At 42.4% G+C, this 26,068-nt stretch overlaps 2 long non-coding RNA genes across 2 annotated transcripts in view; both read right to left on the bottom strand.

The window, feature by feature from the left end:
• Window positions 1-8,426: 8,426 nt before the first annotated feature.
• Window positions 8,427-8,854, bottom strand: LOC143218743 (uncharacterized). The gene is made up of 2 exons (XR_013011155.1): window positions 8,630-8,854; window positions 8,427-8,565 (listed from the first exon to the last, which is right to left on the bottom strand). It is a non-coding gene; the product is annotated as an uncharacterized LOC143218743 (long non-coding RNA).
• A 7,062-nt stretch (window positions 8,855-15,916) lies between these two features.
• The window catches only part of LOC143219186 (uncharacterized), a 148,645-nt gene continuing 138,493 nt past the window's right edge, over window positions 15,917-26,068 (bottom strand). Inside the window, exon 3 of the long non-coding RNA XR_013011267.1 lies at window positions 15,917-16,069. This is a non-coding gene — a long non-coding RNA (uncharacterized LOC143219186). The remainder of the gene's footprint in view (window positions 16,070-26,068) is intronic.

Consider the following 26,068-nt stretch of genomic DNA (forward strand, 5'->3'; position numbering starts at 1 on the left):
AGCTCCGGCCATAGTCTTTATAAGCAAAAATTCATTGAAAATGAAAATTCTACAGATCAATATTTGTTTGTAATAGCTTTGGTCCCGTTGAAATTAATAGACATGCGGAATGGCAGAGAATTGTGGATAAACCCCCGCTCATCTTCCACATTTTACTGTCGACCAATAAAGTTCATATTTATTCAAGAAAATGCACAATTGATTAGGGAAGAAGAAACTAGAATGAAGACTTTGATCAGCCAACTTTCTCCTTATAGTAAATGCAATTTTAATAATAATGTTAACTTCGTGATTACATATGAATTACATTTTACCATGATAGACGGCAGTGTAACTAACATATTGTCTGATACAAACTCGTCTTCTAGGTGCTGCATTTGCAAAGCAACTCCAAAAGAGATGAATCACAAAAGAGTTACTGAAAAACCTTCCAATACTAGTAATTACCGTTTTGGCTTATCTACCTTACACGCTTGGATTCGATTTTTTGAATGCCTTCTACACATATCATATCGGCTACCAATTAAAACTTGGCAAGTGAAAGGAGCTGAAAATAAAATAATTTTTGAAAACAATAAAAAGAGAATCCAGGATGAATTTAAATCTCGATTGGGTTTGTTAGTAGATAAACCGAAACCTGGTTTTGGTTCAACGAATGATGGAAACATTGCGAGAACGTTTTTCAGTAATTCTAAAATAAGCTCTGAGATTACAGGAGTAAATAAAATTTTAATTGATAAATTTTACACAATCTTACGAGTTTTATCTTCTGGCGAAAAAATTCATATTAATCGATACAGGCTTTTATTAAACGCGACTTTTAATTTGTACATAAACTTATACAATTGGTACTATATGCCAAGTAGCGTACATAAAATTTTGATTCACGGGTGTGACATAATTGAAAGTTTCGATTATCAATAGGCGTTCTCTCGGAAGATGCTTTAGAAACTACTCATAAAGAGATTAGGAAAGCCCGATTAAATCATACTCGCAAAACGAGTAGGAAATTTAATAATGAAGATTTGATGAAAAGACTTCTACTCTCATCGGACCCCTTTATATCAAGCTGTAGGAAAACTTCTTCAAAACAGAAAAGAGATCTTGCGGACATAACACAATATATTGATGTTCAGTACACAACGGAAGCTATTCCGGAAGAATTAGATTTTTCTGATTCGGAGTTAGGGTGAACGACGATTCTCATACGAACAGTGATAAATGTGTGTTATTAAAATGTTTTATTTACTTGTTTTTATGGATATTTGTTTATCTGTTTTCTACACGTAATATATGTACTATATATTTATATTTCATTTTTCCATTATACATAAAATATGCCTCTTATTGTTTCTTTGAAATTTATTTAGTTTAAAAGAGTGGAAAATTCTAAAATAGTATTCCAAAACCTCGATTAGTGCATTTAAAACAATTCCTAACAAAGAAATATAAGTTATTACTACGCCAAACGTATCTTTTTATTTTTGTCCCAAATTCCTACCAAAGTACCGCACTGTGCGACGCGACACGGCATGTGCACCGACGCCAACCGACGCTAACCGACGCTAACCGACGCTAACCGATGCCATTGATGCCGACACGAGTATATCGGAGTTGATCGGAGTTTGGAGCACGGCGTGTTTTGAAGTATACGTAAAGCTTGGTAACGTTCAGTGTTGTAGAGTTTATCCAAAAATAGTTTCAAAATGGGCAGATGCGTATATTGTGGGAATTTGAACAAGAATAAAAAAAAGCAACATTACACAGGTACGTAGAGATAACACAGCCTCTTACCACTTTTCAATAATACTAATATATTTTTGTTCTAATTTTCGTACGATTATGCGTAGATTTCCACTAGACGTACCAATATGGGAAAAGTGGCTGAAATTACTCGGTTTGGAAGGACTAAATGTTGGAAACAATACTTTATTGTGCTCAAGCCATTTTACACCAGACTGTTTTACAGTGTTCCATTGTAACCAGAAACGTTTGAAACTAGGAAGTATGCCCACAATTTTTGAAAAAGTGTCAACTTCTGCAGGTGAGAAAGTGTTTCATCATTCATAAAAGTTATTAACAGTATAAGCATTGACAATACACGAATATTGCACGTATCGTCAGGAGAATAAAAAAAAAACGTGCAAGGCTTGATCGTTACAATCTGAACGTTTACGATGAGGTCCACACAACGACAGTGGCTGAAAAATACGGACTGAATAGTATAACCGATAATTCAAGCTTTGCAGAAATGAGTGAATTTTTGAATTTCTCATGGGGACAATCACCATACATTAACGAATTTTCGCAGCAAGCTATTGGTTATATTTCGGGTTGGTTAGTTTTATCAATCGAAAAAAAGAGAAAAATTAAATGTATTGAGTGCCTGCTTGCATGCCATGAAACGGACAATGACAAGATTTTAATACATAAAAAAAATCCTGCTGCATATGTAGCAGCAATTACGCGCGGCTGCTTGGTAATACCGTCGAGCAGTGTTGTGCAAATTTGCTTGACCACCGAGTTTCTCTTCCGTCGTGCCTGTAATATGAATTCCGGAAAACCACCTGTTGAAGCAAGCTTTCCTGCTATTCTGGCCACTCGGGTTTTTCAACAGGTTGTTGAGAATCATAGGCTTTTCCTGAGCTGGAGAACCACAATGTTCAAATGTTCAGCGCCGAGGAATTTATCAGCCACACACATAGGCTTATTAAAATTATTATTAGCAGTTATATAGAACTACGTCTGTATTCAGAAACGAAAAAGTATGCGCTTTCGCTTACCGGGACGAACATACGAAACTTTCTAACGCGAACAATAATTTGGGCTCACCAATAGATACCTTTACTGTATACCTGATACCTTTTATTCTCTTAAGGCTTTATGTACATAACAACGACCTTGCGATGTTTTCTTTATGTATATAATACGTTTCTGCATGTTACAACGCTTATATTTTATTATTTTAGTTAAATAGCTTTTACACTGTAAATAGAACTGCAAACGCATGTATGCATGATGTTTCTGCTTCTGCATGTTATGCTATTCTTTTATATTGTTTTATATCTTTTTTCTGTACATTTCTTCGTTTATATTTTTATATAGAAACATTAAACGCATAAAAATAAAGATTCTTTATTACATAGATTTGTTTCCATCAATCTCCCATAAGAGATGCGAGTATGGCCTGCTGTCAATGATTTTTTGATAAATGCGATCGCTTCTGGATTACGAAGATCATAATTTCTAAGCGTAAGATTTATTTGTATATATTATTGTAAAATTAATAAAATTTTAGTATTCTTATGAATTAAATTTCATTTAATGCTTCTCCTACGTCTCCTTTATCCCAAACAATAAAGCAAACGACAAAACTTTGCAAATATTTCAAATTCACTTTTTACGAACTATATTAATCATTACTTTAGTTTGTTTAATATTACATTTATATATTTATATCTCTATTTTCATGAATTTCATTTGCTCTGGCTCTGATTAACTTTTCTGAATTTCAACCATCATACAAGCAATTCGTATTATATAGCGATCGCGCCATTTCCTTTAGTACACTCTCTGACATTTGGCAGCGATGGCATCGAAAGTGCCTTCTTCAATTGGCTTCAACGGCTGCACGGCTGGCTTATGGGAATCTCGTATCCATAGCAGAGAGTATATGAGAGTGCTCACGCCCGGGTTATGGTCGTGCCACTTTTGGCTGCCATCATCTCTTTTAGTCCGGACAAGAACCCGTCTCGACACTTAGTCCGGACAAGACTCCGTCTCGAGACTTAGTCCGGACAAGAATCCGTCTCGACACTTAGTCCGGACAAGAATCCGTCTCGACACTTAGTCCGGACAATAACCTACATCATCTTTGGCCTTGATCAGAACGAACAGTTTATATCGTTTTATATAAAATATGTAACTAAGATTCTTTCACGAAGTGAAGGGTGCGCGACACCCAGAATGAAGAAATTCCGGGAAAAGGATAAACAATGCCTTGTCTCTCCTGCAGAGTCAGACAGAGAGGAAACAGTCGCTCGCAGGAGAGACGAAGACAGAGATATAACCAAGCAGCTTGATTTTTCGATGAACTATTTCCCATTTCCTGAAGCGAAGAAGCAATATTTTTGGATGCTCTTTGCGTTGACATGTTCTCCGTGTTATTCCGGATCAACGTTCAGAGCCCTTTTTTGGAAAAAATGTTCTGAAAAAATTTTCTTCTATAAAAACGTACGCTATTATTGTTTATAAAATTTCAAGAAACAAATTGCAAAAAAGGGCTCTGAACGTTGATCCGGAATAACGCGGAGATCATTTCAACGCAAACAGCATCCAAAAATATTGCTTCTTCGCTTCAGGAAATCTGAAAGAGTTCATCTGAACAATTCGTATGCCATCATGGCTGCTTCGCTGTCGCGCTTCCCGACTTTCCGCCGCAGCGCTGTCGTCATGTCTCCTGCTATTCTTGCACCGACGGTACAAACCCATGGTACAGAGATGGGCAAAATTTTTATTAGAATAAAAATTCCGGGTAATGAATAAAAGATACAAAATTTTTATACTTTATTCGAGGGCTTGAATAAAAAAGTAACTATTATTCAAAAATTATTAGAATAATTTTTTATTCACCGAGAATTTATTCAAGCTTTGAATAAAATTTTTATTCTTTATTCTTATTCTTTATTCTTATTCTATTTTCTCGAAAATGAATAAATCCATGAATACTTTCGGCCAGCTCGAGGCTACAATGAACACGACCGACGCCCGAGGGTCGAGCCCTGAGGCCTGAGCCCAGAACACAATAGTAGTGCAATAAACACGGCCCGACAATCCCCCGGCGAGCCAGGTAGCTCGGCATGAAACCGCTAAGGAGCGAATGGTGAACTTATTTATTTTCCGTGCTACCCTCACGAAAGTCACACGAGCCAATTCGTGGCGTTCTGCCGATTAAGAAAAGCCTAAACTCGACGGAATTAGGACCGTTTCTAGTGGGTTTATTCATTAAAGTATTCTCGAAATTTTTATTCTAATATTTTTCTGCCCATCACCGCGCTAGCGCGACGAAGCGACGAGGACTTGGGACGCCTTGGCCAAGTGGTGCTGTAACAACCTGGCTTCGTCGTCACGTTCGGAGACTTCCTCTTCGTCCTTATAGCTCGCCGATCCAGAGTTCGATGTTCAACGAGAGGAAAATGTCGATGGGGAACTGGACGTGATACGCGGGTTTTGCAATAACGACACCGGCGGTTTCACTGACAATGCTCGCTACCGGCGCGTTCGCGAACGCGGTTTTCAGGCTTCGCTCCTCGCGAATATTCATTCGGTAACCCCGACTTTCGGATACGATTGCGCGTATCTTTCTCAGACGCGCACGTCGCGGTTTTCAGGTACGGAACGCGTTACTTTCTCGGACGCGCACGTCGCGGTTCTCAGGTACGGAACGCGTTACTTTCTCGGACGCGCACGTCGCGGTTTCAGGTACGGAACGCGTTACTTTCTCGGACGCGACGCGAATATATTTTCTAGACAGGTAAACGGGAAAAATCCGGACGATCAGGAAACCCCTGCCCGAGTCGGGTCGGTCGGATACGTGACGTGGCGGTTCGCCGTACGCCAGCATCCTCTCGGGCGGTTCTACGGCGACGAGCGGTGGTTCACCGTGCTCGTCGGTCGTTCTTGTCGGCGGTACGCCATAACAAGCTCGCTGGTGGTACACCTTGGCGAAAGAGAGTGACGGTACGTTGTGCTCTGACTATGCTACAGGAACAGGACGTTTTCGGGGAGAGAGGAGGGCTCCCTGCCTGAGTCGTGTCGGTCGGATTTCAACGTGGTGGTTCACCGTGCGTTTACGTCCTCTCAGGCGGTTCTACGGTGACGAGCGATCCCAACCAGCACAGATACAGCTCAAAGATGGCAGAAAGATGTCTGCCGCTAGACATTCAGATGTCTGAAAGATGTCTGCGAATGTCTCCGGAAAGTCTCTACAGGGGCTCCGGAAGGTCGTTTGTTACAAATTTGCCTGTCTTAAAGTGGTCTTTAGAACGACTGTTAGTCGCGTTTCAGGCATTGTAGAGACATGTTCCACGACTCTGTCGGGCATCTTTTAGGCGACTTTCAGATGTCTCTTGAGCTTGTTAGAGAGACGTATTTATGCGAAAAGGGAGTGGGAGGGAAAAATCAATTTACGATAATAGTTTAAAGTAAACGAACAAATAGTTTATTATAATAATATATGTACTATATTTTATAATGTATATTTTAATATTATTTACTATATTATAATATTATATCTGTAGTTGTCAGGCAGAACGCCACATGTCACATATACTTTTTTCTGGTAAATACGTAAATCCTATACTCTAAAATTCAATTAATGCATAAACTGAGATTTTTGAAATTGTAACATGCGGTGCTTTTCCTTACAACCACAGATAGACAAATCATTAAAATTAAATTATTAAAAGTAAAATAAAATACTACATTCAGAATAAAGTATCACGCACTTAAAACATTAAAATTAATATACTTAAATTAAAATATAAAAATTAAAATAAAATATACAGTTGAAACATCAGAATCAGTATACAGGGTGATCCACGCAACTTGCACACCTATAATAACTTCCAAAGTATGCGTTGCACGAAAAAGTTTTGTATACAGAAGTTGCATGGTCTGAAGGGGTACATTATGTAGTGTATTATTTTTTTTACAGGTGGACGCGTAAAGGACATGTGAAGGTCAACTTAATTTTTTTAAATGGAATGAGGTATTTTTTAATACATCAATGATGCAGCTGGACCTATGTATGTCGAAAAGTTAATAGTTCAGGAGATATTTCAATTTAAATAACTCTAAAATACCATTACTGTCGTACTAAGACGTTACATAAGTAAGTAAACACTAACGTCTTAGTACGACAGTAATGGTGTTTTAGAGTTATTTAAATTGAAATATCCCCTGAACTACTAATTTTTCAACATACATAGGTTAGTACTTTTTTATAATGAATGTCCAGCTGCATCATTGATGTATTAAAAAATACCTCATTCCATTAAAAAAAATTAAGTTGACCTTCACATGTCCTTTACGCGTCCATCTACAAAAAAGCTACTAACATTTGATTAATGCTTATTCAGGTGGCCTGTTTCTGGCGCCTCACCCTATATACTAAAATTAAAAAATATAAAAATTAAAATAAAATATAAAAGTGAAAATAAAATATTACTGATAATGTCTGTGGTTGTAAGGAAAAACGCCGCATGTCACAATTTCAAAAATTCGAGTTTATGCATTCATTGAGCTTTAGACTTTAGAGTATAGGATTTACAGTAGCGGACAAAAGTTTAAGACCGCTCTAAAGAAGACGATAACTTTTTTAATATTGTACTATACGATTTGAACTTTTTTGGGAAGCTAATTTACTAAAGGATGTGAAAAGAAATTTTTTCAAAAATTGCAATTGATCGGAATTGTTGAAAAAATACTAAAAGTTGAATTTTTAACTATTTTATGTGGGCCTATATTGAAAATTTAAAAAACACGTTTTGTGTAGTTCTGTGTCAATCAAACATATCCTGAAAATTTCGTAAAAATCGGTCGACGTTGCAATGAGCTACAAACGTTTAAAGATGGTAGAAATTGCAGATTTTCACGATTTATTGCCGAAAATCTGCAATTTTTACCATCTTTAAACGTTTGTAGCTCATTGCAACGTCGACCGATTTTTACGAAATTTTCAGGATATGTTTAAATAAACAATCAACTTTTAGTATTTTTTCAACAATTCCGATCAATTGCAATTTTTGAAAAAATTTCTTTTCGCGTCCTTTAGTAAACTAATTGCTCTAGTTTCCCAAAAAAGTTCAAATCGTATAGTAAAATATTAAAAAAGTTATCGTCTTCTTTAGAGCGGTCTTACACTTTTGTCCGCTACTGTACATATTTACCAGAAAAAAAAGTCATGGAAACACGTTTGGAAGGCTCAGACAACAATGCAATTTAACCAACCTCCTATGTCAAAGTATTAGCGATCGAAAGTGAAAGTATATGTGACATGCGGCGTTCTTCCTGATAACCACAGATATATTGAAATTAAAATCACTTGGTCACACTCGCTTTGTTCATGTTTCTTGCAGCTGCCGTCCACTTTGGCTTTCTCCGCTGCACCTTGAATAAGAATATCTTTGTTTATTAATTTGCACATGAATAATCATTATAATAATAATATTAAAATAAGGGTGATAATTACATATAACAAGGCTGGCCGTTCGATAATTTGCAAACGGTTTTTTGCCCTTTCGGCCCAATCAGCTATAGCAGACCGACATGCCAGCACGTCAGTCATAATGATACCTAGACATTCCTGGCGAAGTTGTAGCTGTTGTGCCCCCCGTATTGTGCACTTCTGCTGCCTAAAATAAAAAATTGTTATGTAGCATACCACATTCTGTTAATTTAATGAAAATGAAAGATAAATGTCAGTATAATTTTAAGTGTATTTATTAAACAAGTCGCTGGTCTCTTCGGCCTCCTTTGCTTTTCTTCTAGCCTTCGTGTAGTCGTCTAGAAGCATTATATAATTATTATTTTAATTGTACATGTATGGTGTGTAACTACTTTAACTTACCAAAGGTACTGTTTTTGAAGATCTTTACAGAAAAGTACTCCCACGAAGGTTGAGGCAGTTCACATTGTTGGATTGCGTTGCTCAATTTTGATTTGTGTACCGGTGGCCAATAACATTTGTCGCCTTCCAGCCAACTATTTGGCACTGCTTCTACTGTTCCGTCCGCCAAAAATTGGACAACGGTCCATGTATTTGTAGGCATCTCCATTTGTGTGTATACAGGGTGTCCCAAAATTCGTGAAAATCCAGAAAGGGGGTGGTTCCTGAGACCATTCTAAGAGACATTTTCCTTTGCACCAAAGTCAACTGCGGCTTTGTTTAGGAGTTATTAACGAAAAACACGGACCAATCAGAGCGCGCCCTGGGCCACCGCGCCGTCACGATGCGATGTCACGGCGTACCGCGACACTCGCTTGCCGGCGCGGCTTGGCGCGCCGGGCCAGGGCGCGCTCTGATTGGTCCGTGTTTTTCGTTAATAACTCCTAAACAAAGCCGCGGATAACATTTTTGCAAAGGAAAATGTCGCTTGAAATGGTCTCAGGAACCACCCCCTTTCGGGATTTTCACGAATTTTGGGACACCCTGTATATTCTAAGAATTGAAAAGTATGGTGAAATTTAGAGACTAATTTAAACATATATGTAATTACGACGTAAATATAATTAATTAGAGAATATATTTAGAAAAATAGCAAATAGAATGAAGGAATGGAAATATGACCAATTTTTGTTCATTTTTTGACATCACACTTATTTACACATTAGGGCGGTAGACTCGTTTCCAGGATTGCAATCAATTGCAATCCCGCACCCTTGCAATCCTGGAAAAAGCAGTCTACCCCCTTACAATACCGAAAGTACTTTCTTTGACTTTCTTGCCAACCCAATAGTAAACTTCGAATATAGCGGAAGGGCATCAGCAAAAAACACTAACGGTAACAAATAACAGCAATGGAAGTACTTACTTTTGTAAATATACACTCGTCGGATAAATTATCACTATTACAATACACTAATACAATTAGACACTTCTCTAAACCGACCAGGGAGTGTCGACCATGTGCGCCGGACCAAAAATAGTAACTTCAACAGCGCCACTCGGGGTGAACTACGAAGACAGAGAAGCAGATATGTTTCTCGCAGGAAAGACACTGACAGAGAATATATGAAACAGCTTGATTTTTTCGATCACGCGAGTAAGCCGCATTTCGCGAAGAAGCAATATTTTTTGATGCTCTTTGTGTTGAAATATTCTCTGCATTATTGCGGGGTCCCGTACAGAGCCCTTTTTTGCAATTTGGCTCTTGGAACTTTGTAAACAACAAAAGTGTACGTTTTTATGGAAGAACTTTTTTTCTGTACACTTTTTCCAAATGCTCTTTGCGTTGAAATACTCTCTGTATTATTGCGGATTAACATGCAGAGCTCTTTTTTCTAAAAAGTGTACAGAAAAAAGTTCTTCCTTAGAAGCTGTATCCCCCTACTCCACCCCACTCTTTACCGGCGGCGTAGGAAAAACAACGTCTCCGGAAAATGTCTCTCAGTCGCCAAAAAGATATCCTTTATGGAGACGTTGCTTTTACGACTGAAATGAGACAGCTGAAAGACGTTCACCCTCTGCTGTGAAAACAACGTCTCCATAAAGACATCTTTTTGACGACTAAAAGACGTATCTTTGGGACATAGACGTTCAGACGGGACGACGACATGAAACAGACATCTATGAGACGATGTGTGCTGGTTGGGATGGTTCATCGTGCTCGTCGGTCGTTCTCGTGGACGGTACGTCTTGACGAGATGGCTGGTGGTACACCTTGGCCTTTCAGAGTGGCGGTACGCCGTACTCTACTTCGGTGGAACGTAGTTCGTCACCGGTGGAATGCTCCCATGGAACAGGAATACTGGTTACAAGATGGCGGTACGCCGTATTCTGTTTGGTGGAACGTAGTTCTTCACCGGAAGGGATACTTGCAGGGATATTAACAGGAACGATCCGATCTGAGTCTCGTCTCAACTAAGAAGGCCCTTCCGGGGTCGCGTAGCGGCTTTTATAGATGCGGTGCTGGACTTCGCGAATGTTCTCGACGTTTCTCATACGCGTGGGGGAAACACTGTCGACTCGTTCCCATCGGTATCGGTTTCGTGGCGCGGTGGTCGCGCGGCGCAGGGCGCGTATCGGTGGTGCGCGACGGTTCGATTCGGTCTAGTTCAGCCCGGTTCGTTTTGACTCGGCGCGCCTTGATACTTGGTTCTGCTAGTAACAGGCCTGCCCGGTGCAGGTCTGTTACAGTGCAATAAACACGGCCCGACAATCCCCCGGCGAGCCAGGTAGCTCGGCATGAAACCGCTAAGGAGCGAATGGTGAACTTATTTATTTTCCGTGCTACCCTCACGAAAGTCACACGAGCCAATTCGTGGCGTTCTGCCGATTAAGAAAAGCCTAAACTCGACGGAATTAGGACCGTTTCTAGTGGGTTTTATTCATTAAAGTATTCTCGAAATTTTTATTCTAAAATTTTTCTGCCCATCACCGCGCTAGCGCAACGAAGCGACGAGGACTTGGGACGCCTTGGCCAAGTGGTGCAATAAACACGGCCCGACAATCCCACGGCGAGCCAGGTAGCTCGGCATGAAACCGCTAAGGAGCGAATGGTGAACTTATTTATTTTGTAAAATCCGCAGTCTAGTAATCAGTTATGCTACTAATTGTATGATTCCAATCAAACATTTCTTCTAACGATTTGGATTCAAATTTTATGTACGGCAGTGTGGTTAGGATTGATAGAAAAATTTAAGAGGAAAATATTGATGATCAAGATAAAGACGGTTTATGTTCAATATATATATGTGTATATATATACATATATATATATATATATATATATATATATATATATATATATATATATATATTATTCAATTTTGGACGTGACATGTAATAAACAGCAAAACCAACGAACATAACGATACATATTTTAGTCATATATACATACATACTTTAACGCAACGAGACGACCTTTGTGTTCCATTACATAGATAAACGCAGTAATACAATTTTATTATTTACAATTAATTATCAATTAGATTTGATCACTGTTGCTGTTGCAATTCTTCTTTGTCTAGTACCACGAAACGTCCTCTTCTTGGCAGCAGAGTGTCAGCGGGGTTAGATTTTCCTTGGGTTTCCTTCTGTTTTTTCTTCGTTGGTCCTCGCCGCTGTCCTGTAGCCTCCGATAGCATGACAAGAAAAACATTCTCACATTAAAATGTGTTTGTCACATGTACAATTGAAACTTTAATACACTCCTCAAAAGAATTAAGGGATCATCTCTTCGAGCCCGGAAAATTGCTACCAGTTAACATGATCATAATTCCGGCCAAAATTGCTGTATCAGTATCGATATCGTTAAACAGTGTTTTGAAAGCGTGAAACCTCTAGTTTCAGATGCTCGGTTTCAAATTATTGCTATGTTGATTTTTTACAAAGTTATAGCGAGATAAAGACAACACTGACGGTTAACAGGAATTTTGTGCAACTTCGTAACATCACACGGGGAGAAACAAATGTTTTTGATGAATCGCGTTAACATCATGCGGAAGGGCTATCTTTCTCATGTAAAATGTGTGGTTGTTGATTATTGTGCGGTTTTTTTTTGTTCGAGTTATTGAACATTGATGTAAATGTTGGCTTTTTAACTTTAACTGGCTCCAGAAAGCGAAAAAATTATTGTAGAATCTTGTGCAAAAAAGCCATAGATATTTCTACAATAGATCTTTCTATTGCTTTTTTGCACAAGATTCTACAATAATTTTTTCGCTTTCTGGAGCCAGTTAAAGTTAAAAAGCCAACATTTACATCAATGTTCAATAACTCGAATAAAAAAAAATCGCACAATAATCAACAACCAAACATTTTACATAGGAAAGATAGCCCTTCCGCATGATGTTAACGCGATTCATCAAAAACATTTGTTTCTCCCCGTGTGATGTTACGAAGTTGCACAAAATTTCTGTTAACCGTCAGTGTTGTCTTTATCTCGCTATAACTTTGTAAAAAATCAACATTGCAACAATTTGAAACGGAGCATCTGAAACTAGAGGTTTCACGCTTTCAAAACACTGTTTAACGATATCGATACTGATACAGCAGTTTTGGCCGGAATTATGATCATGTTAACTGGTAGCAATTTTCCGGGCTCGAAGAGATGATCCCTTAATTCTTTTGAGGAGTGTATTAAAGTTTCAATTGTACATGTGACAAACACATTTTAATGTGAGAATGTTTTTCTTTTCATGCTATCGGAGGCTACAGGACAGCGGCGAGGACCAACGAAGAAAAAACAGAAGGAAACCCAAGGAAAATCTAACCCCGCTGACACTCTGCTGCCAAGAAGAGGACGTTTCGTGGTACTAGACAAAGAAGAATTGCAACAGCAACAGTGATCAAATCTAATTGATAATTAATTGTAAATAATAAAATTGTATTACTGCATTTATCTATGTAATGGAACACAAAGGTCGTCTCGTTGCGTTAAAGTATGTATGTATATATGACTAAAATATGTATCGTTATGTTCGTTGGTTTTGCTGTTTATTACATGTCACGTCCAAAATTGAATAAATATATATATATATTGAACATAAACCGTCTTTATCTTGATCATCAATATTTTCCTCTTAAATTTTTCTATCAATCCTAACCACACTGCCGTACATAAAATTTGAATCCAAATCGTTAGAAGAAATGTTTGATTGGAATCATACAATTAGTAGCATAACTGATTACTAGACTGCGGATTTTACAAAATAAATAAGTTCACCATTCGCTCTTTAGCGGTTTCATGCCGAGCTACCTGGCTCGCCGGGGGATTGTCGGGCCGTGTTTATTGCACCACTTGGCCAAGGCGTCCCAAGTCCTCGTCGCTTCGTCGCGCTAGCGCGGTGATGGGCAGAAAATTATTAGAATAAAAATTTCGAGAATACTTTAATGAATAAACCCACTAGAAACGGTCCTAATTCCGTCGAGTTTAGGCTTTTCTTAATCGGCAGAACGCCACGAATTGGCTCGTGTGACTTTCGTGAGGGTAGCACGGAAAATAAATAAGTTCACCATTCGCTCCTTAGCGGTTTCATGCCGAGCTACCTGGCCCGCCGGGGGATTGTCGGGCCGTGTTTATTGCACCACTTGGCCAAGGCGTCCCAAGTCCTCGTCGCTTCGTCGCGCTAGCGCGGTGATGGGCAGAAAAATATTAGAATAAAAATTTCGAGCATACTTTAATTAATAAAACCACTAGAAACGGTCCTAATTCCGTCGAGTTTAGGCTTTTCTTAATCGGCAGAACGCCACGAATTGGCTCCTGTGACTTTCGTGAGGGTAGCACGGAAAATAAATAAGTTCACCATTCGCTCCTTAGCGGTTTCATGCCGAGCTACCTGGCTCGCCGGGGGATTGTCGGGCCGTGTTTATTGCACTACTATTGTGTTCTGTGCTCAGGCCTCAGGGCTCGACCCTCGGGCGTCGGTCGTGTACATTGTAGCCTCGAGCTGGCCGAAAGTATTCATGGATTTATTCATTTTCGAGAAAATAGAATAAGAATAAAGAATACCCTAGTAGCATTTACGGTTGGCCAACGGTGGCCAACGGTTGGGAGTTTGTTGGGGAATGGTGGGGCATGGTTAGTGGTTTTGCCGACAAATCCCCAACCTAGGGCCAACGAAGAAAAATTACGTCGGTTTGCCGACGAATACCCAACGTTGGGCCAACGACGAATAACCAACATAGGGCCAACGACGAATACCCAACATAAGGCCAACGAAGAAAAATTACCGTCAGTTTGCCGACGAATACCCAACGTTGGGCCAACGACGAATACCCAACATAGGGCCAACGACGAATACCCAACATAAGGCCAACGAAGAAAAATTACCGTCAGTTTGCCGACGAATACCCAACGTTGGGCCAACGACGAATAACCAACATAGGGCCAACGACGAATACCCAACATAAGGCCAACGAAGAAAAATTACCGTCAGTTTGCCGACGAATACCCAACGTTGGGCCAACGACGAATACCCAACATAGGGCCAACGACGAATACCCAACATAAGGCCAACGAAGAAAAATTACCGTCAGTTTGCCGACGAATACCCAACGTTGGGCCAACGACGAATACCCAACATAGGGCCAACGACGAATACCCAACATAAGGCCAACGAAGAAAAATTACGTCAGTTTGCCGACGAATACCCAACGTTGGCCCAACGACGAATACCCAACATAGGACCAACGACGAATACCCGTCGTTCAAGATATATGTAGCGTCGATCGTCATTTGGTATTTGTCGATTTTCACTATTTCATTCTTCTGTGCTGTGTCGAACTGTCGAAGTGGTCGTTCTTTGTGTCGCGTGTTTTACTTCATTTCATTAACAAAAAATTTTGATTATGTACAAAGTGGTGGAATTTAATTCAACACCATTAATTTAATTCAATTCAGCATCATCGTTCGGTAGAACAGCAGCCATATGGATGCAGCTACGCCAAATATTTGTAAGTACCCTAGTAGCATTTACGGTTGGCGTTTCGTTGGGCCTACGTTGGGGGTTTGCGTTGGGCAACCGTTAGAAATGTCGCTCTTTTTTGCAGTTGGGCCAACAGTCAGGGCCAACGTTGGGCCAACGTTCAGCCAACGTTGCGCCAGCGTCGGGCCAACGGTAATACCCAACGTAGGGCCAACGATCACGTCCAATGTCGGGCCAACGGTAATACCCAACGTAGGGCCAACGATCACGTCCAATGTCGGGCCAACGGTAATACCCAACGTAGGGCCAACGATCACGTCCAATGTCGGGCCAACGGTAATACCCAACGTAGGGCCAACGGTAATACCCAACGTAGGGCCTACATTACTATAATACGAAAAGCCAACAAAAGGATTCTTTCTGTAGGGTCAATTAATTATATACATATATATATGTGTATTATAAAAATATTTTATTTTTATATCTCACAATCAGTCATTTTGTGAGGTAACAATTTTTGCCTCACATATTATATTAATATATAAGTACTAACTTATTATGCACGCTAGCATATACCGGATTTCTTACATATATATGTACGAAATGTATACATATATTACATATTATAAAAGTAAGATTCCTTACATTACATATTATATTACGTACATAACACACATTGCACATTAGTAATATGACATTACATTCATATTACATACATAACACGTTGCACATTAGTAATATGATATTACATTCATATTACACCTCTTCAATAGTTCTGATAATTACAACAGTTCCGCTTAAGATGGTGAAACAAGAATCGGATAACGACGTACTTAAAATACAACTGTTTTTCGCAGTTATAGATATTGGCGTAGCTGCATGGCTGATGATCAATCGAACACTTGTGCCTCAGTAAAATCTGAAAAATGACATAGAAATTAATCTTACAACAAGAAAAGCAAAAGGAAACAAAATTGTTAATTGCAATTGAATGCATGCATAAATTACACACATTCTTTAGAAAGTATCTACAATACGTGGTAACACGTATAATTAAGTATAGGTATAAATAATTGTTAAACTAAACCACTCATTACTAATTTAACAATATACTGTGACGTGGCAAGATTGCCTAGGTCACTCGAAACTCCTGAACGAAAGACCGGGCCACCCTTTGGTCAAGCATCGCGATAAGGGCCGCTGCGAGCGATCTCCCTGGGCACGAGACAGACCTAAAAAGGCGCATTCTAATGTTTTGAATGTCGCGCCAATTTGCGTGACAAACGTTTACAGGACCGTATCCGGGTCCCAGGCGGGATCCGGAATTCCACTTTCAACACGGTATGCAACGCGCCGTCAAGAATCAGCACCTCGAGGCAGGAAGAAGGCATAACTCGAGGGAAAACAACGAGAGATCGTCAAGGCCCAGGACTATCAACCTGGAGGCGCCGACGAGGGCATCCGGTGCAGAGACGATCAACTACTCTACCCTGTCGTCGCCTCGTCCGGGAAGAAGCTGCACCGCAACCGGATTGGCTGACGTCGATCGTCTCATCGGGGAGCGGCCACTCGGACATCAGCGCTGCCGGAGTGGCCAAACGCTGCCGGAAGCCGAGCGCCGTCGCGACGGATTCGCTGAAGCGAAATCCCGCGTTAGCGATAGGCCGAAATGTTGCGTGAAGAAAGCGGAATACGAAAAGTGGGGGACGCCCTGCTTCCGCGTACCCGAGCTACCGCGTGAACGTGCACTGCGTCTCCGGAATCGTTAACAGAAAGTTGTATCTTTGAACGATTGCTAATTATTGTATTTTGCGCCTGCTGAAACCAAGGGATCGAGAGATTCGCTGCCGTGTAGCTGCTGCTGAATTACCTGTGGTAAGCGCCGATCAGGCTTTCGATATTTCGTGAAGTTCGTGTTGGCTCGGGTAGCGCGGCGAGGTTAGGAATAGGTGTCGCGAGAATTAACGGCAAACGAGGCGGACGAGATTTTGGGGACACTGTTAGTGTCCAAGCACGAATCCTTCATATTGTGAAGGATATCGTTGTCGCGGTACGAATCCGGTCGGATAGCGGGGGGCCGCGTGGCCGCCTTATGGCGGTTGTACGACGCCGATCTAAACGCGAAGTCGCGGATTCGGGATATTATCGTCGCCGCCGTTAATTCTAAATAACCTGCGCTCGTTCCACGGTGGGACACCGTCGCGTGTTCGATTCGCGGTCGTAAATTCTGTTCGATCGACGCAAGTCCAAGAGAAACCGCGAATTCCATCTGAGTTCGGTCGGAAAACGGCCTTCGAGGCCTTCCGCGTCGCGAAGTTCTTATCGCGGCCGAATTCTTCGCGAAATTGTAAAGTAAGAGAGGCATTGCGCGTGCGAGTTCCATCAGTCGCGATAATACGCGCCGGCTACGTTTGTAATTGCTGCCGAATCGTCGGCAGCTCAGTCATTTCGTCGAATAAACATCTTGTTAGCCGAAACGTTGTCTATTCCTTGTGTGAAAACCTTCCCGTCGCGGGGAACGTCTCGTGTTCTCCTGACGTAGAATCCTGCGCCCTTGCGATAGCTATTCAGGTTACGTTTGCTACGTCACAGTCTCGCGAGTCCAACCGCGTTCCGCTTTCGTGTCTAGATTACGATTCTTTCTCGTGACACCTTCAGGTGTCTGGCGCCCGAAATTGTATCACGTTTGATCTTCGAATAACGAGACTGTGAACGTATTTTTGTCCCGAGAGGACCACGCCTCGCGCGGCCGAGCGTGGCCCGGCTTCTCGCCTGTAAATTCTCGGTGTCGCTATTCCTCGTTCGACCATCAGTACGAAAAGTTAAGAAAGCGACGTGACAAATTTGGCGCCCGAACAGGGACCTCTCACAGTAAATTTAACCTGTGTGAGGGATTTTGGGATACTTTTGTGTTAGGGATACGCCGAAGACGCGAGGCTCGCACAAGGAAAGTTTATTTTTCTCCATCGCAGTCGTTCGAGCAGATTTCGGACGCGATCGGTACCGGGACGGCGAACACGCGTTGAAAAACTTGTTTACGACAGCCACTAGCTATTACGAGCCAACGAGCATGGAATTGATTATTGTGTACTCTTGCCATTACTATTGTTTTGATTAGGGTGTATTGTTGCCATTTCGATTGTTCTACTTATGGTATGCCACTGAACGATCTTTCCGACAACAAAGATTGAATGTCGTTCCAATCACTGAATTCGAAGAAAGATTGTTGATTTTGAAAAATAATTATTACATTACATTTAATACGGGCCATTCAAGGGTATTTCCAAAGACATTGATTGAATTGTCGTGCCGATCAGTGATTCCGAGGAAGTATTCTTACTTTAATAAATTATTATTGAAACTGCTTTTATTGTTGCCTTTCACACCTTACTGAATTATTATAGAAAATTTTTTTTTGCTTGTGGTTCTCAATATATGACAATTGAATGGCTCGGGTAAAATTTTGAACTGAGAACCCCCTAAAATAAAAACTTTGAACCGTGGCTAATAATTTTTTTTTGAATTGTTGCACCTGTGATATTTTTGATTTTGTTATTATTTATTGCCATCTAATATTTATGAATTGTTATTTATTTCATGTTTTTCTGTTGTTCTTCTCTCTGTTCTATTTATTTTCTAATTTATTGCACTTTCTTGTTTTGTCGTCCTTTTGTTAATTTAATTTTTCTAGTTGTTTGGTCTGTAGTCTTATTGTTTCCAGTCCAAATTCAATTGTACAAATTAGTTTTATTATTTGTTATTAGTTATTTACTTTATTGATTTTGAATTGTACATAATTTTTTTTTCGGATCGATTTTGGAAATTTCTCCTTTCTATTCTCTTTTACTTCTTTTTCTCAGACTGGTCTTTTCCGTTTCTTTTCCATTTCGATACCACCATTTTTTTTTAACTGTGCAACCATTTCTGATAATTGATATATTTGGCTGCCGAAGACATCATTTGTTTTTATTATTTATTTCGGATTATTTACATTGTGTTTGGTGACTGCGGTACCAGCCCTGCGTTTACGCGTGGAGGGTGGTCCCAGTAACCAGATTATTTATTGTTGTGTTGTCAATGGTGATGGAGGGTACCTTTTGAGTCCTAGTGCTGTCGTACCCGGTCTCGTGTTGAAACCACCCCCCCCAAAATTATTCGCTGCCTTGGATTATCGAAGCTGGTTGCGAAAATATTATTCGCTACCTTGGCTTATTGTCGTTATTTGCGGAAAAATCTTTGCTGCCCTGATTTATTGTAATAATTTCGCAAAGAAAAGTCGCTACCTTGACGAAGGAGTGATTTATCCCGTCGATGGTTGCCTAGGGCCATCCGGGAAATAGGGTAGGCAATATCAGTAAAAATCTGAAAAGATTTCTTGATTATTGTTTTGCGAGGGTCGAGAATTTACGACTGTACAAAAGCTGGGGACGGCTAAATTCCCGATAACGTTTTGCTGCAAGGACAGCCAGGTCATTCGAGAGTCACCCGGTCGAGATATGAGTTTCTTTGTTCGGTAGAGGGACTTAGCGGGGCCGTACGGTCAAGTCACCCGGCCCGAGCCATAAAGGCTAAAATAAACGGTTCGTGTTTACAATATTAGAAGCGAAAAGAATTGAGTCGCCGATGGATAGAGATATGGATACTACGCGGAATCCGAACAACGAAGACCCGTGGGATTACCATTCCCCTTTTGAAGAGGATACGGAGGAAAATACCGTCAACGTAAATACCCCGGATTCGGACGAGGAGGGGGCTGCACGTAGTCGATCACGCCCTAATCCCATTAAACTAACGGTACCGATATTAAAGAACGGGAAACTCGTGCCCCCCCCTCCACCCCGATACCCGCCAACCCAGCATGACATAAAAGGTAATGCGCCGTTGCCAGGTACATCCAGGGATTCTCAAGGTCCCCCGCAACCTCGGAAATACCAGGAAATGTACTGTCGGGGCACGCCGATTTCAGAAATAATTCGAAGATGGCAAATAAAGTTCAAAGGAGCGCCCGGAGAGGATTCGGAAGCCTTTCTGGAGCGACTTTCAAGACGTCGCCGGTATGGCAACATACCGGACGAATATTTACTTCGATGCCTATTAGAATGTTTTGAAGGTCCCTGTTCGGGCGCCAAATTTGTCACGTCGCTTTCTTAACTTTTCGTACTGATGGTCGAACGAGGAATAGCGACACCGAGAATTTACAGGCGAGAAGCCGGGCCACGCTCGGCCGCGCGAGGCGTGGTCCTCTCGGGACAAAATACGTTCACAGCCTCGTTATTCGAAGATCAAACGTGATACAATTTCGGGCGCCAGACACCTGAAGGTGTCACGCGAAAGAATCGTAATCTAGACACGAAAGCGGAACGCGGTTGGACTCGCGAGACTGTGACGTAGCAAACGTAACCTGAATAGCTATCGCAAGGGCGCAGGATTCTACGTCAGGAGAACACGAGACGTTCCCCGCGACGGGAAGGTTTTCACACAAGGAATAGACAACGTTTCGGCTAACAAGATGTTTATTCGACGAAATGACTGAGCTGCCGACGATTCGGCAGCAATTACAAACGTAGCCGGCGCGTATTATCGCGACTGATGGAACTCGCACGCGCAATGCCTCTCTTACTTTACAATTTCGCGAAGAATTCGGCCGCGATAAGAACTTCGCGACGCGGAAGGCCTCGAAGGCCGTTTTCCGACCGAACTCAGATGGAATTCGCGGTTTCTCTCGGACTTGCGTCGATCGAACAGAATTTACGACCGCGAATCGAACACGCGACGGTGTCCCACCGTGGAACGAGCGCAGGTTATTTAGAATTAACGGCGGCGACGATAATATCCCGAATCCGCGACTTCGCGTTTAGATCGGCGTCGTACAACCGCCATAAGGCGGCCACGCGGCCCCCCGCTATCCGACCGGATTCGTACCGCGACAACGATATCCTTCACAATATGAAGGATTCGTGATTGGACACCAATAGTGTCCCCAAAATCTCGTCCGCCTCGTTTGCCGTTAATTCTCGCGACACCTATTCCTAACCTCGCCGCGCTACCCGAGCCAACACGAACTTCACGAAATATCGAAAGCCTGATCGGCGCTTACCACAGGTAATTCAGCAGCAGCTACACGGCAGCGAATCTCTCGATCCCTTGGTTTCAGCAGGCGCAAAATACAATAATTAGCAATCGTTCAAAGATACAACTTTCTGTTAACGATTCCGGAGACGCAGTGATCGTTCACGCGGTAGCTCGGGTACGCGGAAGCAGGGCGTCCCCCACTTTTCGTATTCCGCTTTCTTCACGCAACATTTCGGCCTATCGCTAACGCGGGATTTCGCTTCAGCGAATCCGTCGCGACGGCGCTCGGCTTCCGGCAGCGTTTGGCCACTCCGGCAGCGCTGATGTCCGATTGGCCGCTCCCCGATGAGACGATCGACGTCAGCCAATCCGGTTGCGGTGCAGCTTCTTCCCGGACGAGGCGACGACAGGGTAGAGTAGTTGATCGTCTCTGCACCGGATGCCCTCGTCGGCGCCTCCAGGTTGATAGTCCTGGGCCTTGACGATCTCTCGTTGTTTTCCCTCGAGTTATGCCTTCTTCCTGCCTCGAGGTGCTGATTCTTGACGGCGCGTTGCATACCGTGTTGAAAGTGGAATTCCGGATCCCGCCTGGGACCCGGATACGGTCCTGTAAACGTTTGTCACGCAAATTGGCGCGACATTCAAAACATTAGAATGCGCCTTTTTAGGTCTGTCTCGTGCCCAGGGAGATCGCTCGCAGCGGCCCTTATCGCGATGCTTGACCAAAGGGTGGCCCGGTCTTTCGTTCAGGAGTTTCGAGTGACCTAGGCAATCTTGCCACGTCACAACTCCTCCCCCCCTCGGGGAGACCGGGCCATACCGGTGGCAGCCACCCATCAGGCTTTCGCGGGCTGGGTAGCGGACGCTCTCCCTTGACTCGTTCCATCCAATATCACAAAACTACTTCACCTTACCCCAACATGTATTCGCTACCTTACCCCGTTACACGAAATACTTACTGAATGTTGAACAATCATACGGGCCGAGATTCTCCGTCGACCGGCAGCTATATTACCTAGCGCTCGCAAATTCGCTAATTAACTAACCGACCGTTTCGCTTTGCTATTGTTTAGGCTATTGGAATTACAACAAATGTTATTACGGTTTCGGCAGCGACTGTATTCGAGGAGGTAATAGGGGTGGAGTAGAGCGATTTCTCCAGACAATGTGCCTTTTCTCCGGCCGTCTGGGTCATAGTTCGGGCCTCCTCGGCCGCAATTGGTGCTTCTTCTTCGATGTTACGTCCGGCAGCGAGTGACGATTGCCTTTCGCCGTCGGGGTTCTCCGTTAACTTCTTTGTGTCGTCCAGCACGTCCTTCGACTCGATCCTTGATAGTTTGGATAGAGTATTCCGCTTCCCCTTCTCCCCTTTTCTCCGATTTTGGTGTATCGTCGGTAGAGAGGTATTTGGTGGTCTTCTTCGCGTGACCACTACGGCAGCAGCTAAGTGTCATCCGGTGTGGATGGCGATGGTACGCCGTTGACCTCCTGGAACTTGGGCGAGATGTCTCCCCGAGCTCCTTTTCGGCCTCTTGTCGGTGGCTTCCTCACGCCTTCGGCTGGCCGGGCGAGCTCGTTAGTTGGCCGCACGGCAGCGAAATATTTGTAGGAAGGGATCCGTAGGTGTTAGTACTGATCCTCCCTTGCGCGTATTGGAACGTACGCTTTTCGCATGCCAATGTGCGCCTTTCCGAAATCTCGACCCCCCTGCTCGGACAGGCACTGGATCACCGATGACCACTTCTGCGTGATGCCCACCAAGGTAACCCACTTAGGCTCCAAACGTGCCGCACCATGTTGTGCTGGCGATGTAAGGACGTGGTGACGACTCATCCTCCCCCTTCCCCTCGAATGCTCTAATCTCAATCTCTCGAATTATAACCTCGCTCATTTCGGCTGCACGCATCATCTAAGTTTCCTAAGCCTTAGCTCCGGACTTTTACAGCTGAATTTCTCGACTATTCCAATATTCGGTTGGCGCTAAATCGAAATCTAATGGCGGCTTGTTGCTCGCCCGCACGTATCTTGCCGGTCGCGGTTCTCGTCCGAAATCGAAAAAAAAAGGCTGGGGACGTCTGACAAACTGAATGATGGGCCCGTTCTATCGCTCGATCATTAGCCCTGTGGCGAGGAGAAAATAACACTGGTTTTCCGTGTCTTCAAATTTTTATGGCAACGATGCTGACCCATCGGTACTCATAAACGTTATTCACAAACGCGATTTTACCAGGGCGCGCACCGGCAGCGAATCTACAAAAACTTGGATAGTTAATTGAGGCAGTCTTAACTCTCGGTCTAATCCCGACGTTCGATTACATTTACGGCAGCTGTTTAACGTTACTCTTTGGGCCCCGCATCGATAACGATGCCCTCGGGGTTCCTCCCGGCAATCTCGTGACTTATGCCCTACTTTGCGACAATTCCAACATTCCGATTCAAGTTTCCCCCTCACGCGTTGTTTGTCGCGTGACGGAGATTTTTGTCTATCTTCGGTTGCTGGTGTTGTCGGTCGGCGCGCTGGTGGATGTTGTGACCACCTTCCCCTCGTCTCTACGCGGTAGGCCTCGTTTACCTTTCGCCCGGCAGCAGAAAAATTCGCGCACGAAGCTGAAAAGTCCCGTTTAACCGTCCCAGCGTGAGTGTTTATGGGTGCGAGATTGCGAGTACCTACTTCCTCCACGTCATTAGTGGGCGTAATCTCATTCACGAATTCAACGTCTCCGAATCTCCCTCTCCCCTGATGTTTTTGGGAGCTATATTTGTTTGAATCGTACTCAAAAGTCGGGTGTGCCATTCCAGTTGGCTTCGAATTCCGTTCTAATTTCACAACATTCGATTCTTTCTCCGCCTCAAGTAACGTTTCCTCTAGCTGTTCAAATGACCTTATCGTACTTGCGGCTATTGCCTGTCGCAAAATTGGTTTCGCGCCCCCATATGTTCTTCTAATCTTTTTCTCCTCTGCCCCCGGAGGATCTAATTTCTCAAACGTGGCCCTCATACTCCCAATATAGTCACGCAACGGCTCCTTGTCACCCTGTGCTCTATCTCTAAGATTCCCTATTAACGTGTCGCGATAATCCGCATCGCCAAAGAATTTTCGGAACGCGGTCACAAACTCTTCCCAGGTTCTCCCTTTGGCCTCCCTCGCCCTATACCACTGAACGGCTATCCCGTCGAAACATATTGGGAGGCAGCGAAGTAGATGTTCGTCCGCTATGTTACCATAACGTCGGTGCTCTATGAGTCGCTCCAGGAAGGTTTCCGAATCCTCCCCGGGCGCTCCTGCAAATTTTATTCGCCATCTCCTCATTATTTCGCAGATTGGCTTCCCTCTGCAGTACATTTCTCGGCGGGTATAGTGCGAGGGTCGACTTTGAGAATCTTCGGAGTTATCCGGCATCGAAGTATTCCCTCTAATTGTCGACATTCTAAATAATCGGACCCTACGATACTTCTTGCCGAGGCAACATACACCGGTTGTTTACTTGGGCCTTTTATGGCCAAAATCGACAGAGTCGCTACGTTGCGCGACTAAACCAGGGGAACCCCGTCTCGTCCGGTTGGTCCTCGGTCGACCTGACTTTCCGGCAGCGAAAATCTATTCAAACCGACTGTCCCCAGCGATTTACACAATCGTAGTCACAAAGTTCCGCAAGAATTACGTAATAATCGCTAACAGAATTTTCTCTCTACGCAAATTGGATTCGACAAATTTTTCACGTGTTCTCGTGCACTATCGGTGACTGTCGAGCGTGGTTACTCGACTTAATTCTCGCAAATCGACAAAATTTTTCGCGAATCGCTCACAAAATTCTTCAGTTCTAAATTAAGGTTCGCGTCTGACGGGGCGTTCTATATCGGAATCGCCCTCGCTTGAAAGCGACGTACCTTACGCAAACGTCAACAATACAGCAAGGCGGCGAATACTTGGGGAGGTAGTTTCAACAACACGACAGGGTACGACAGCACCAGGACTCAAAGAGTACCTTCCATCACCATTGACAACAAAACAATAAATAATATGGTTCCTGGGACCACCCTCCACGCGTAAACGCAGGGCTGGTACCGCAGTCACCGAACACAATTTATATGATCAGAAATCAGTAATGAAACCAAAGTTAGTATTCGGCAGCAAAAAAAAAAATTTATGACGAGCAATTGTTGCACAACTTAAAAATGTAGCATCGAAATTGAAGAGAAAAGGAAAAGACGAGTCTTAGGAAAAGAAGTAACAGAGAGTAGCAAGGAGAAATTTCAAAATCGATCCGAAAAAAAAAATTATGTACAATTCAAAATCAACAAAGTAAATAAATAATAACAAATAATAAGACTAATTTGTACAATTGAATTTAAACTCGACACAATGAGACTACAAAACAAAAGGACTAGAATAATTAAATTAACAGAAGGACGGCAAAAACAAGAAATTGCAATAAATTAGAGAATAAATAGAAATAACGACGAGAATAAAACGGACAGAATAAATAGAACAGAGAGAAGAACAACAGAAAAACATAAAATCAATAACAATTCATAAATATCAGAGGGCAATAAATAATAACCAGAGTAAAAATATCACAAGTGCAACAATTAAAAAAATTATAAGCCACTGTTCAAAATTTTATATTAGGGGGTTCTCGGTTCAAAATGTTACCAGAGCCATTCAATTCCATCAACTGTTGAGAACCACCGAAAGAAAAAAAAATTTCCAATAATAATTCGGTAAGGTTTGAAGGCAGCAATGAAAATGTTTTCAATAATAATTTATTAAAGTAAGAATACTTCCTCGGAGTCACTGATCGGCATGACAATTCAATCAATGTCTTTGGAAATACCCTTGAATGGC

This window comes from Lasioglossum baleicum, chromosome 2 (assembly GCF_051020765.1).
Source record: "Lasioglossum baleicum chromosome 2, iyLasBale1, whole genome shotgun sequence".
Classification (NCBI taxonomy): Eukaryota; Metazoa; Arthropoda; class Insecta; order Hymenoptera; family Halictidae; genus Lasioglossum; species Lasioglossum baleicum.